Source organism: Trachypithecus francoisi, unplaced genomic scaffold (genome assembly GCF_009764315.1).
Source record: "Trachypithecus francoisi isolate TF-2019V2 unplaced genomic scaffold, Tfra_2.0 Lachesis_group2, whole genome shotgun sequence".
Classification (NCBI taxonomy): Eukaryota; Metazoa; Chordata; class Mammalia; order Primates; family Cercopithecidae; genus Trachypithecus; species Trachypithecus francoisi.
Window position 1 is genome coordinate 13,986,276 of NW_022681465.1, and position 13,836 is coordinate 14,000,111.

Below are 13,836 nucleotides of genomic sequence, written 5' to 3' on the forward strand. Positions count from 1 at the left end.
CAGACACCCTAGTTCCTTCCCCTTGCTGGACTCATCTCCTGGTCTCTCCTTGTGACTCCCTCCCACTACCTACACTCCCACCTAGGGCTTTCTGGCCCACTGCTCCCTTTGCAGCAACGGCCTCCCCTATATGTGCATATGCCCAAAGCCTACACTTCCAGCAAGTCCCTCCTTAAACATCACCTTCCTCATGAGGCCTACTCACCCACCTTATTCAAAATTTCAGTCGCCCCACCACACAGGCTTGAGGCTCCTTACCGTCTCCCTTCTTTCTTCCTATAACATGAACCATCTTCCAATACACAAACAAAATGTGTTGGTTTAATGCCATTGCCATCACCCTCAATTGGAACTTAAGCTTCCCCAGCACATGGATTTTTTAGTTTCATTCACAATGTACCCCAGACTCCTAAAGCCAAGCCTGAAACACAGTAGGGACTCAACAACTATGTGTGAAATCAATGAATCCCTCCTTGGTCCCACAACACTACCACCACCAGCCCCAGCGGCACCCCCTCATCAAAATGCCTCTGAAGAATGGTTTCTATGACTTCCATTGCATTCTTCACTCTCTCTTGAATTCACACCAACCTGGCTGTTGTCCCCTCAGCCACATGGAAACAGCTCATCGAGGCACCAGGAACTTCACGTTGCTAAAGTGTATTGATCTTTGCCTTACTGATCAACTGCATTTGGCAAAGTTGGTCCCCTCTTCTTGAAATGCCTTTTTCACTCCACCAGGACATTCCATCTCCTGACCCTGCACTGACCCGCTGGCTTCTCCTTCTAAGTCTCTCACCTCTCAGACTTCCGAGGTCATGTTGGCTCACAACCCAGGCTTCAGCCCTTCTCCATTCACTCGGACCCCCAGGTGACCCCAATGAACCTCCAAATTCTTATCTCCAACCCTAACCATTCCTCCAACTCCAGACATGGATGTCCAACTCCCTGTTCTCTGTGGATGTCTCACATTCAGGCATCAAACTCAGCATCTCTCAAATCATGTGCCATTTCCATCCCAAACCTGCTTCTCTCTGTCATCCCCCCAATTCCAGTGCTAAGGCAACCAGTCTTGTGGTCATCCTGTACTCTGCTTTCTCCCATCCCCCTACACTTCTAACCTACCCTCAAACCCCACCATCTCTGCTGCAAAATACATCCCAAATCTGACCACCTCTTAGCTCATCCACCACCACCACTCTGAGCCAAGCCACCATCATCTCTCACCTAAACTATTGCAGTAGCACCAAAATAGTTCTATCTTTCCCCTTCCACTTTCCCACACAGAGACCAGAATTGTCCTTTCCGAATGGAGATAGTTCATGTTCTTCCTCCTAGCCCCCATGATCGCCTCCATACCTCTCCTACTCCATCTCCTACCACTTTTCCTCTTTGCTCACTCCCCTCCAGGCACTCGGCCTCCCTCAGCTGTTCCATTAAGATGCCAAGCAAGCTTAAGCCACAGGACCTTTGCATGCGATCTTCCCTCATCTTGGAATGGCATGTACCAGATAGCCACATGATTCTCTCAAGTCCTTCAGGTCCCTGTTCAAATGCTCCCTTACCAGTGAGCCAACTTCTGATCCCCACGATATAAAGTAGCAAGCCCTGCCTCCCACGCACTCTCTGCAACCTTCTCCAGCTCCCTTGCTTCATTTATTTTTGCCCACAGCCTTTGACATAGTATGTACGTCATAGTACATACATAGTATGTACGTCATAGTACACACATAGTATGTACTATGTATCCCCACTAGAATGGGAGCTAAAGAGGGAAGGGTCTTGGTCTGCTGTGTTTGCAGCTGTATTCCCAGCACCCAGAATAGCCCCTGTTTCATAGCAGGTGTTCAAAACGTGTGTTGAGTGAAAATCCAGATGATTCAGATGTCAGTGGTCTAGGAAGCACATTTCTGGAGAAAATACACTTGATCATGAGCTCTTCCAGGTCACGTATGTGTCTTGTTCACACCTGTGCCCCAGCACCCGGCACCGCGCCTGGCTTAGAGTGGAACATTGTTAAAGAGACTAAGGAGTGGATGGAGCTGAATGCCAGTTATTCCTCGTGCCTCAGACTTCCTTGTGGAGGAACTTCAGGTAGACTCACACTCCTGGCCTCTCTCCCCATCCCTTGCCTGCGGGAAGAAGCAAGGTAAGTGGATTTTTTTATTTGGAACCACGAAAGAATTGGAATGTGCTGGCCCTCTCCCCCATCTTCCAAGCATTTGCTGTCTGACTGCTCTCATCGCTGCTACCAGGACAGCCCCTAAGAGGGAAGCTCCATCCATCCAGCTGGTGGGGATGTCTGAATGGCTGTAGACTTCTCATCAGCTTTATCAGTAATAACAGATCAATGTCTTGATCTCTATCAGTCTGACATCATCTCGATCTCTGAATCCTTCTTGGTCAAGGAGGGGAAAGAAGCGTTACAGAAAAGTAAAACTGGAGGCCACAGTTTAGATGTACCAAAGGCCATCCACCCATAACTATGTGGTCAACACTGAAGTCATCCTCATTTCCTCGAGATGCTACAAGTGCTGGCTCTAATCATAACTGAAACACAAGACGTAAGCTGTACGTCCTTGTCAGCATGATTCGGTGAAATTAAACCAATCAGCTATGGACAAATCAGCCCTAACAGGTCTACTTGCCCTAAAAAGAATGTTCATGTATAACAACCAATCAAGAAAAAGGTCAAAATACTTCCCTCATTATGCTTCATAAACACTGTGCTGCCAAGCTGCAAGGCAAGCTTCTTACCACCTGGTTTGAAGTCTCCCGGATGAAGAGCTATACTTTCTCTTATTGTATGACAATAAACTTTCAAATTTTTCCTAATTTCATCTGATTGTATTTTGGTTAAAGGGAATTATTTGTTAGACCCTCACTCCCAAGTTAGTTGTCTTTATTTTCTCTATTTGCCTCATCCCACCCCATTGCTCAGCCTTTCAGTATGTGTATACACACGTAGACACGCACATTACTGTCTGAGCGAGTAGACATATGCACCACTGCATTGCTTTCATCTTCATTTTGGTTTCCTTCTGCCTTTTTGCAAGAGGCAGAGAGAAATCAGCAGGTCCCTCACGCCTGGAACAGGAAGACCACAGCAAGGACTCGTGGTGAGCTCTGCCTTCAGAGCCTCTACTGTTCCCCTTCTGCTTTCTCTTCCTTCCATTTTTTTGGTGAACTTAGAATCCCTCCACAACCTCAGTCTCTTAATTTCCCAAAAGGGGCGCATCTGGTAGATGAGGCAGCCATTCTTAAACCTGGCGGGCATTTGAACTACCTGGGATGCTCGGGAAAATACTGATTGTCAAGCCTGCTGCAAACCCACTGCATCAGAACCATTTCACAAAAGGCCTAGGAATCTGGATTTTTCTGACTCCTAGTTGATGCCGAGGCAATCTCGAGACCAGTCCCAGCAGCAGAGTGGGCACAAGTGCCCAGCTGCCTCCGTGCTGGATGAAAGTGAGGGCTGAGGACACCTTCCAAATGGAGTTCATTCCTCTTCCACTGAGCTTGTGGGTGAGGGTGACCCTCCAGACAACGCCCCAACCTGCTGGTTCCCACCCAAACCTGGAGCCTGAAGTCTTTAAATGGCTGGGGCAGTGGTTCTTGAACTTTTAGTTCTCAGGAACCCCTTACACTCTTAAAAATAATCAAGGACTCCAAAGAACCTTTGTGTGGGGAGGTTACAGCTATTGATATTTACTGTACAAAAATTAAACCTGAGACATGTTTAAAACACAAGAATACACAAACACGTTCCATCAGCATCAGCGTGACGATGCTGCCCACATCACAGAGCCCCTGGGAGACAGCCGCACAGGCAAGGTAGGCTGTGTGTGCATAGCTTTGACCTCTAGGAGCATCTGAAAGGATCTGGGGTCCTGGACCATGCTTTAAAAACCTCCAGGCTCTGGGAATGAGCAGAGCCCCCAGGCTTCCTGGAGGACACTGATGGAGGCATGACCAAACTCTGGATGACATCATTTCCTGTTTAACTGGAAGAAAAGAGAGTCCTCAAAAATGCCATCTACAAGGCAATCAGCTAAAGTTTTGTGGAAGCTAAAACACCAGATCCACTCCAAGCCTGCCTCTTGGCTCAATCACTCAGACAATTTTCAGACCCAAGTGCCAGCACCACAGAAAACACCCATTATGGTCAGTAGACTACTGGCCCCCAAAGACCTCCATGACTTAATCCCCAGAACCTGTGGCATGTTCGGTTACGTTAGGTGGCAGGTGGAACTAGAGTTGCTAATCAGCTGATTTTCAAACGGAGATTACCCTGGGTTATCCAGGAGAGCTCAATTTAATCATAAGGGGCCCTTAAATGTGGAAGAGACGGGAGGAGAGGGGGTGCAGAGAAAGACATGACAGGAAGCACGACGGAGATATGCAATGTTGCCGGCTTTGAAGGAGCCTGGAGCCAAGGTAGGCAGCCGCCTCTAAACGCTCAAAAAAGCAAAGGTGCAGATCCTACCAAGAGCCTCCAGGAAGAAAGGCAGCTATGACTGCATCTGACTGCATTTGACTTGATTTCAGCCCAGAGAGACCCATGTCTGAATTCTAACCTGCAGAACTGTTAGATAACAAATGGGTGTTGCTTTAAGCCACTAACCTTGTGGTTTGTTACAGCCGCCAAAGGAAGTGAATACCACTGGCAAAACTGAACAGAACCTGAACACTGCCCCAACAGAGAACTCACCAGAAGAACCCTGGAGTCGGGAATTCCTTCCTGCGGGCAGAACTTGGTGTAAACAAATAAGCCAAGCAAGGAACTCACACCACAACCCAGTCAACAACAGGATGCCCATGAGAGCCCCTGACCCCCATTCACCTCCCCAACTCTGTCCACAAATGGCCCGGGCTCTGCGCCAATGACCAATCTCCAGAGGATTCACTGAAACGTCTGCTTCATTCAGGATTTTTTCAAATGGGCATTTTGGTTTCATCAGTCCTCTTTTTTCCCCCTCTGTGACTTTGCATCAGTTGTCATGAGGATGATTAAATAATTTAGCACTTAATCCCCTGCTGTACTCCTTGGCCTGGATCATGACCACACCGAAGGAGTGGCCACCAGCAAGAGACCTGGAGACATCCCCCGTAAGTGCAAAAGCTGGACACAGTCTTCGGGTCTCCTGCCAGAGGTGGAGCGGATGGGGGGAAATGCATTGTGGCTCTGAGAGGAAACACTGGGGAGTGAATATTGGAAGGACGGTGTGTGTGCATTCTGAGCTTCTCAGCAGCCCGGGGTGGAAAGTAGTGTGTCAATTACTACAGCCTAGAATACAACATCTTCCACTTCCCTGATAACCTCCCCTCTACTGCCTCTAGGCCAATTCAAGTCATTTCAGAAATGCCTGAGCCCTTGCACCCTACAGGGTTGACTGGATCAGAGAAGAACCCCTGGCCCAGCTGGACCAATCAGAGTTTCCACCCCTGAATTTGGAATTGGAGCTAAGCTAGAACCTGTCTCTTTGATGGCGGTAAATGTGAAGCTCAAACACCAGCAATTGGCTTCTCTCTCCAAAAAGACTGTGGACATAAACAAAGCCAGTCTTCAGAAAGACAGGAACAAGAATGAAGCAGACATGTCGTGTGTGCAGAGATGAGAGCCCTGGGTTATCTGCATCTGCTTCTTGCCCCTTCCTGAGACCTGGCATCATCAATACCCACGCTGTAACTGCCCGAGACAACCCTGGTCCAGGCCCCTTTCACTGCTTTAGTAGGTATACATTTTTTGCAAGCAAAAGAATCCTAACACAGATACCACTATTGTAAGGGTGGCAAGTATTTGTTAGAAAACAAAGTAAGATCTATAACCAATATTTACTTCGTTCCTCTATAGATTCCTGCGAGCAAAATCTGGGATGAACAGTCTGCATGCCTCTCGCCACCTGTCCCAGGGCTTCCCTGTTCCAAAAGACACTTGGGATCTGCTTGTCACCCATGATGCGTAACTAGTAGTGCAGAGGAATTAATGCAGTTAAGTGAAACGTTCACCAGTGGGAAGCCAGAGCAAGGGAAAATTCTCCTTCCTTCCCCCTCCTCGACTGCCCTGGTTTCACGTGGCCTTATGGCAGAAGCCCACCAGACTGCCACCTGGATGCAGCCAGCTAAATAGCCTGCCCCTCGTATTGATTCTCCCTCCTCCCCTGCTTCTCCTCACTTTTCCCTCACCCTTGCCTTCCTGGGATTGGACTCCTCATACATTTCATAACACAAATCCTTGCCTCAGGCTCTGCTTTTTAAGGAACTCAGGGACATTCTTGGTTAAAATGAGGTCTATGGTACACTTAGACAGTGAATATAGTAGAGATGAAAAAGTCCTGGCTAGTTTTCTGGTAACAGAAACTACAATATATACTAAATTAACTGAAGCTGTAAAATAACCAGTACCCCTCCAAGCAGATTACAGTGACAGCTACTTTAGTCACATAACACTAATCGACTGCTCACACCAGAGAATGAAAATAAGATATTAGCAAATAAACCAAGTTTAAGCCTCACTACCTCTCAAATAAAAGAGAATTATGTTGTATAAGAATCTAATATTGCCAGGCACGGTGGCTCACGCCTGTAATCCCAGCACTTTGGGAGGCTGAGGGAGGCAGATCACCTGAGGTCAGGAGTTCAAGACCAGCCTGGACAACACAGTGAACTCCCCGTCTCTACTAAAAATACAAAAAATTAGCCGGGCATGCTGGCGCACGCCTGTAATCCCAGCTACTTGGGAGGCTGAGACAGGAGAATCACTTGAACCCAGGAGGCGGAGGTTTCTGTGAGCCAAGATGGCGCCACTGCACTCCAGCCTGGGCAACAGTCTCAAAAAAAAAAAAAAAAAAAAGAATCTAATCTTGTTTAATCTTAAACAAGATGATTCAATAGGACCCTTCAAATAATGCCTACTTTTGCCTGTAGAAAAAAAAAAAAGAACATAGAGTCAAAAACTAGACAAACCTGTCACATGGAAACCCAAACCAAAATAGGATCAAATTCAAAGAAGCCACTTCATGGGAAGCCGCTAGGTGGTGAGCTTTCACCATCTTTGCCTGTTGACAGGTTCACTCCGGGTTGCCTCCGCTCTTATTTTGGTTGATAAGGATTTGCTATTTTGACAAACTGAAATTTACTATGCTATCATCTGAGAATTTAAGAAATCTGAAAATTCGAGAAGCAGAAAATCGTAGTATCATAGATAAAATAACAGGGGAATGAATGTCAATCACAGAGAATTCTTTGACTTGCCCAGCACTACACAAGCTTTGATGCCACTGCCCCTTTGGTCTCCCATTCTGGAGAGGAGGCATTTGTATCACAGGATGTTTGAGGAGGGCTGTGGCTCTGTTGTACTGTAATTGGAAGGAATGTGTGTGTCTGCTGTTTACAGGAGGTGTTCTTTCAACCAAAACACTTTTTTTTTTTTTTTCTGGGCAACAGAGTCTGGCTCTGGTGCCCAGGCTGGAGTGAGGTGGCATGATCTCAGCTCATCGCAACCTCTGCCTCCAGGGTTCAAGTGATTCTCCTGCCTCAGCCTCCACAGCGTCTGGGATTACAGGTGTGCACCACCAAGCCTGGTTAATTTTTATATTTTTAGTAGAGATGGGGTTTCACATATTGGCCAGGCTGGTCTCAAACTCCCGACCTCAAATGACCTGCCTGCCTCACTCAGCCTCCCAAAGTGCTGGGATTACAGGCATGAGCTACCTCACCCAGCCCAACTCTTTTTTTTTTTTTTTTTTTTTTTTTGAGACAGAGTCTTATGCTGTCATCTGGGCTGGAGTGCAGTGGTGTGATCTCGGCTCACTGCAACCTCTGCCTCCCGGGTTCAAGTGATTCTCCTACCTCAGCCTCCCAAGTAGCTGGGATTAAAGGCGTCTGCCACTACACCCAGCTAATTTTTTGTATTTTTAGTAGAGACAGGGTTTCGCCATGTTGGCCAGGCTGGTCTCGAACTCCTGACCTTGTGATTCACCCGCCTCAGCCTCCCAAAGTGCTGGGATTACAGGCATGAACCACCACGCCTGGCCCCAAAAAATCTTTTAGAACAGCATTTCTGAAATGCAGCCCGGGTAGAGATGGAGGGTGGTGTGGTAAGCAGGGTCACTGGAGGCCCAAGAAAAGCAGAAAGAGCCGGGTAGTGTGGAACGGGTTGCTTGCAGAATGGGAAGTGAAGTGTAGGCGTATTGTGATAACAACAGTGGGTGGTACTATTTCTTTCTAATGATTCATGTGAGGAAATATTTTACAAGAAAAAGTGCAGCTTCACAATAAGAAATCCATAAAATCATTTACTGAAGTGCTATACAATGAAATTCTATGCAGCCATTAAACATGGTTTTGAAGAAGCATTTTAATTAAGTCGAAAGACGTTTATGATATGTTGTAAAATGAAAAAAAAAAATCAAGTTCCAAAAAAGTATGATCCAATTTTGTAAAAACTAAAATTTTGTAATAAATAATTCACGTGTGCATATATGTAGAGGGAGACTATTAATAGTGATTAAAACTTCTGAGACTCAGAGGTAGGTTTACAGATTTTTTTAATGTTCTTTTTCCTTGGTTTGTCTTTTTTATTTTCAATCACTAGCATTACTCTATACCAGGCACTTCACAAATACTGACTCAATGTTCACAACAGGCCTGCAAAGTAAGTACTATTACCACCTCCGTTTTTATCGATTAAAACACTGAAGCACAGAGAGGTTAAGTGACCTACTCGAGGTCACACAGCTAATGAGTGGTGGAGCCAATTCAGACCCAGGAAGTCCGGCTCCAGCTTCTGTGCACTTAACTAATAAAACATGAGAAAAAGTAAACTAAAAGCATAAAGAAACAGTAAGGAAGGAAGGATGAAAGGAAAGAAGAGAGGGAGCAGGGATGGGAGTAGGGAAGAGACTCACAAGAAAATAATACACAGCTATTCTAAAAACTTCAAAAAATTGGGGCCGGGTGGCTGGGCGCGGTGGCTCACGCCTGTAATCCCAGCACTTTGGGAGGCCGAGGCTGGTGGATCACGAAGTCAGGAGATCAAGACCATCCTGGCTAACAAGGTGAAACACCGTCTCTAATAAAAATACAAAAAAAAAAAATTAGCTGGGCGTCAGGGTGGGCGCTTGTAGTCCCAGCTACTCGGAAGGCTGAGGCAGAAGGTAGTGAACCCGGGAGGTGGAGCTTGCAGTGAGCCCACATTGCGCCACTGCACTCCAACCTGGGCAACAGAGCGAAATTCCACCTCAAAAAAAAAAAAAAAAAAAAAAATGGGGGCCGGGCGGGGTGGCTCACCCCTATAATCCCAACACTTTGGGAGGCCAAGGCAGGCGGATTGGCAGATTGTTTGAGGTCAAGAGTTTTAGACCAGCCTGGCCAACATGGTGAAACCCAGTCTCTACTAAAAATACAAAATTAGCTGGGCATGGTGGCACATGCCTGTAATCCCAGCTACTCGGGAGGCTGAGACAGGAGAATCACTTGAACCCGGGAGGCAGGGATTGCAGTGAGCCAAGATTGCCTGGGCCAAGATTTGCCTAGGCAAAAAGAGTGAAACTCTGTCTCCAAAAAAAAAGGAAAAGAAAAAATGTAACCAGAAAAAAGATAACATTGAAATATTTAACCCTAAATAAATTAACTGCACAGAGCCAGAAACATGCAAGTAACACCTTTTAAATAAGAGGCAGTTTTGGGTTTTTTTCTAAAATCCCTCCTGCAGGCTGCTTCCCCTCTCAGAGTACAGTAGGTGTCGGGGGCTGGATTGACTTCTTGCCAGTTGCAAGTCTTGACTTTGCCTCTCTAGAGCATGCCCCAACCTGACTGGCATGAAAGCTCTAATTTTTCTTTTTAACTAGGTAAAAGAAAACCACATTGTAAAAAGAAGGAAAGGGGAAATGCCTAAGCTGAGAGTATAGCAAACCTTAAATATTAGTCTGCACTATTTAAAAAATGTCTCTCCTTCAAGACCAGAGAACTGAAAGGCAACAAATTAAGTCCATTGAGGTCTAAGGCAAAAAAAGAAAACGGTTCAGGTGGACTAAGACGGCTGCCCTGCTTAGTACTGGGTTGAGAAAGAAGACACGGGCTGAATCATTCCCTTTGGACTGAATGTCTGCTGGTCAGACAGACCCAGACCTAAGGAGCCAAGGATAGGGATTAGGGGAAAGAAAGGAAGGAAAAGTGGGAGGAGGAGGAGAAAGAGGAGGGGGGAGGGGGAGGCACAGGGAAGAAGGGAGGAGGAAAAGGAGAAAGAGGAGGAGGAGGAAGGGGAGAGGGAGATTGTATACAAGGATGAGGAAGGAGTCAGGAGGAAAGAAGAGTAATGGAGAAAGGAGGGAGGAGGTGAAGACAGAACGCAGGTGTGAGGGGGGGCCTTTCATTTTCCTATGACTGAGGTTTACATGTTGAGAAAGGGAATACAAATATATCTTGAAAACCCATGTAGCCTAAAAACGAGAAGAGAACTATTTCTTTTTCACTGTCCCTCAACACAGACTTTAGGCAAAAATCTCCATCTGCAAAAGAGATAAATGTGTCTACCCCTGAAAAACAGGGTCGGGATTAAATTCTGTGAGGAAGTTTGAGTGTCATCTCTAACAAGCATGAAGCAAATCCTGCAGCACACGAAACAGAATGAACAAACTTTTAAAAAGTAATCTTCAGATAAATAAAGCTGGTACTAGACAAGAGATGAAGACAAAAACCTAAAGAGCTGCAAAGTAGCTTTGCAAACTCACAGGCAATGAGTCAAGGTTCATTTTGTCCATTGGACTTACAGTTTCCACTGTACAAGTATATTTTAAATAGTCAAGGATTAGATTGTCTTAAAATAATATTATTCATGTCACTGCAAATGCCAAGTCTTGTTCTTCAAAATCTCACTCTTCTGCCTCAACTGACTGATTCTTCCATCTCCTCCACAAGCATCCTGATCCCACCAAGGCCTCAAACCCCAACAGAAAAACCCACCATCGCCCCAGATCACCCACAAAATCCCACAAATCACAGTTAAGAAATTCAGAAACAGATAGACCTAATAATGAGAATGAAGGAAAGCCCAGGATCTCTCTTTTCAGAATTTTTGTATCACTGTCTTGTAAAGGTCATTTGTACCTAATTTTGCTTTGACCAAAATGGATAAAAATTTTAACCTGATTTCTTTGCACTTCCTAATTTACTAGTGATGTGCTGGGCCCTGTTTTATTTCATTTTGGTGCCAGTGGCCTAAAAACCTGACTTTAAAAGTTTAGTTTTCAGAAACTCCACTGCAAAAATACATTTTTCATATCCAGGGGATTCCCTTGTAATGGAATTGTACTTACATAACATATTTAATGAACATCTACCGAGTGATTGGTATTCCACTCTCCTCTAATGTCATTATTTCCCAATACTAAAAGGAGATCAAAAAGGTAAAAATTCATTATTGGCCATTTTTAAATCTTTATAATAAGATTTAAGTTATTAATTCACTGCGTGTATATTTCCATACAGTTACCAAGACATAATTAAAAATCCCAAGGTGAAGCTTAATCAGCCTCTCCCCTCTTAAACCAATCATCACTACAGAGACTGCTAGGCAGTGACCCAGTTACTTCTTCAGATGCCTTAATTAGTCCCAGAAACACCAAAGCTCTTTTTTGAGAAGTGGAAATCTATTTCTGTTATTCATTAACACCCTTAAAGCATATTCTGCAGCTATTAAACATAAGCCAATGAAAGGGCAATGGGAAGTCACAGACACAGGGCATGATTAACATCCTCAACGAAGAGGCAACGGGCATCCATTTTCTCCCTTAGCAATGCCCGTCCACGCGTGCTTAGCTTTCCAATGGAGAATGTAGAATTCTAACATGGATAAAATTAGGATCCAAAGTCATTATGAAGTTAATGAACAAATGTAATCATGATGCAGATGCTCAACACATTCAGAAAGGAGTTAAATACTCTGTGTTTTTATTACTGTCTCTAAATTTTCTCTTTAAGCAGGTGGAACATATTTTAAAGATAAATGAAGTGGCTTGGAGGGATTCTCATTTTTAAGGTTCTAGGTCTATGCAAGCCTGGGAAAAGGGGACTGAATACCCAAAGGTTCTGAGATTTAACAGCTTAAAAAAATCATATATTCTACCCCACCATACTATCAATTACAAATATAATGAAATATAGATTACATAGAATTTAGAGTCATGAAAAGCTCATACAGTTAACATGTAAGTGAAATTACCCTATATGCTCAGCATTGAGTTAGACAAACACTAATCATAGGTGTTTCCTTAAGAGCTTAAGGGCATAAATAAAGTGAATCCTATATCCCATCTTCCAAAAAAGCTTCACATGCATGAGAACTACTATAAAAAGAGACTGGCTTCGTGGGTGGTTGTGGAATCAGCTTGCCTACTGTACAGTCATGGCCCACGCAATGATAAACCCAGAAATCGGTTGTAATGTGCTGGCTTCTTGAGATTAATCTGACCCAAACACACATTCCACACCCTCCCCAAGACTTCAGCAAATCCCAGGGGGCTAAGGCTGCAAGATCACCTCCAGCTGTGACCTTCCTCTGGGGGACCAGGTGTATAATGCAGTCCATTACTCAAATTCCATGAAGTGACAAAATGACTTGTGAAGACAGCAGACCTCCTCAGAGGTCGGAAGGAGGAAGGCAATTTCCAGGTGCGCCTCAGGCATGCCTGCTGTCAGGCTGTCCTCTGCTCACCTCTGACCCGGAGGATCTTCCCATGACTCCTGCCCCGCACGCATCCCAGCTTCCACCTGCAGGCTTCCCACTGCGCATCCTCCCGCACGCCACCATCTCTCTGCCTTTCAGTCACCCACCGGCCGGCCCTAAGATGGCGGCACTGCTATACATCATTCCCCATGCTCACTCTGCCTCTGCCCCCAGGTCTTATCTCCCATCTCTCATGACCTAACCAGAGATTCCCCAGTCCCCAACGAGCAAAGACAATTTCCTCCCCAAAAAGGAATTTTGCCATTGAGATCACGAATTATTTACACCGACCTAGAAGAACACGATCATCATTCTGTAAAGGCCAACAGTAGATATATTCAAGAAACGTAGACCTTAGAAATTACTACTATAAGCAACTTAAAGTCTTACCATGCAAAATAACCTGTCCATGAAGAACAAAGATAAAAGAGTAGAATCCTGTTATAAAATGGCTTATTATGCATTTCTGATATGAAAAGATACCTAAACCCTGACACAACTACTTACACTCAAAGTCTGACATGACACCGAAAATAAGGTTATCTTATTCTTCAGTAATATTGCTATAAAGGAGTCATACCACAGGTCAACTAGTCTCTTCTGCTCATAAGCTTAAATGGAAGGAGAACCCACAAATTGGCTGGAGATGAATGACCTCAATTTGAGAGCTCTTCACCCACCTCTTCCCTTGGTTCTCAGCACAGATGCTCAGATTGCTGCTCACCTAATTTGTCTACTGCCATTACTGTATTTGCCTATAAAATTTCTTCTGCCTGCGTGGCTAGCTGTTCGCCTGCTTAGGTTCACTGGGAACAGCTGCTTGCGTTCATGACCACAATCCGTCTCCAGCAGGATCCATCCATCACACATGAGTTTCAGCAAACAAGAATCCACACAAGCCAGAAGACCTGTTCCAGGAGCTCAGAGTGACAAGCTTGTCACAGACAGGACCTGAGGTGGCTGATAGAGCCCAATTTGAGACCACACCCCACACTGACCCTTCCCATGCATTTCATGCCATAATAACCACATGCGTTTTGGGGCTGAGTTGGTTTTCGTTTCTCATTTCATTTGTGTAGGTTTTTCAGCAGTGCTTGGCAAGCTTGTCT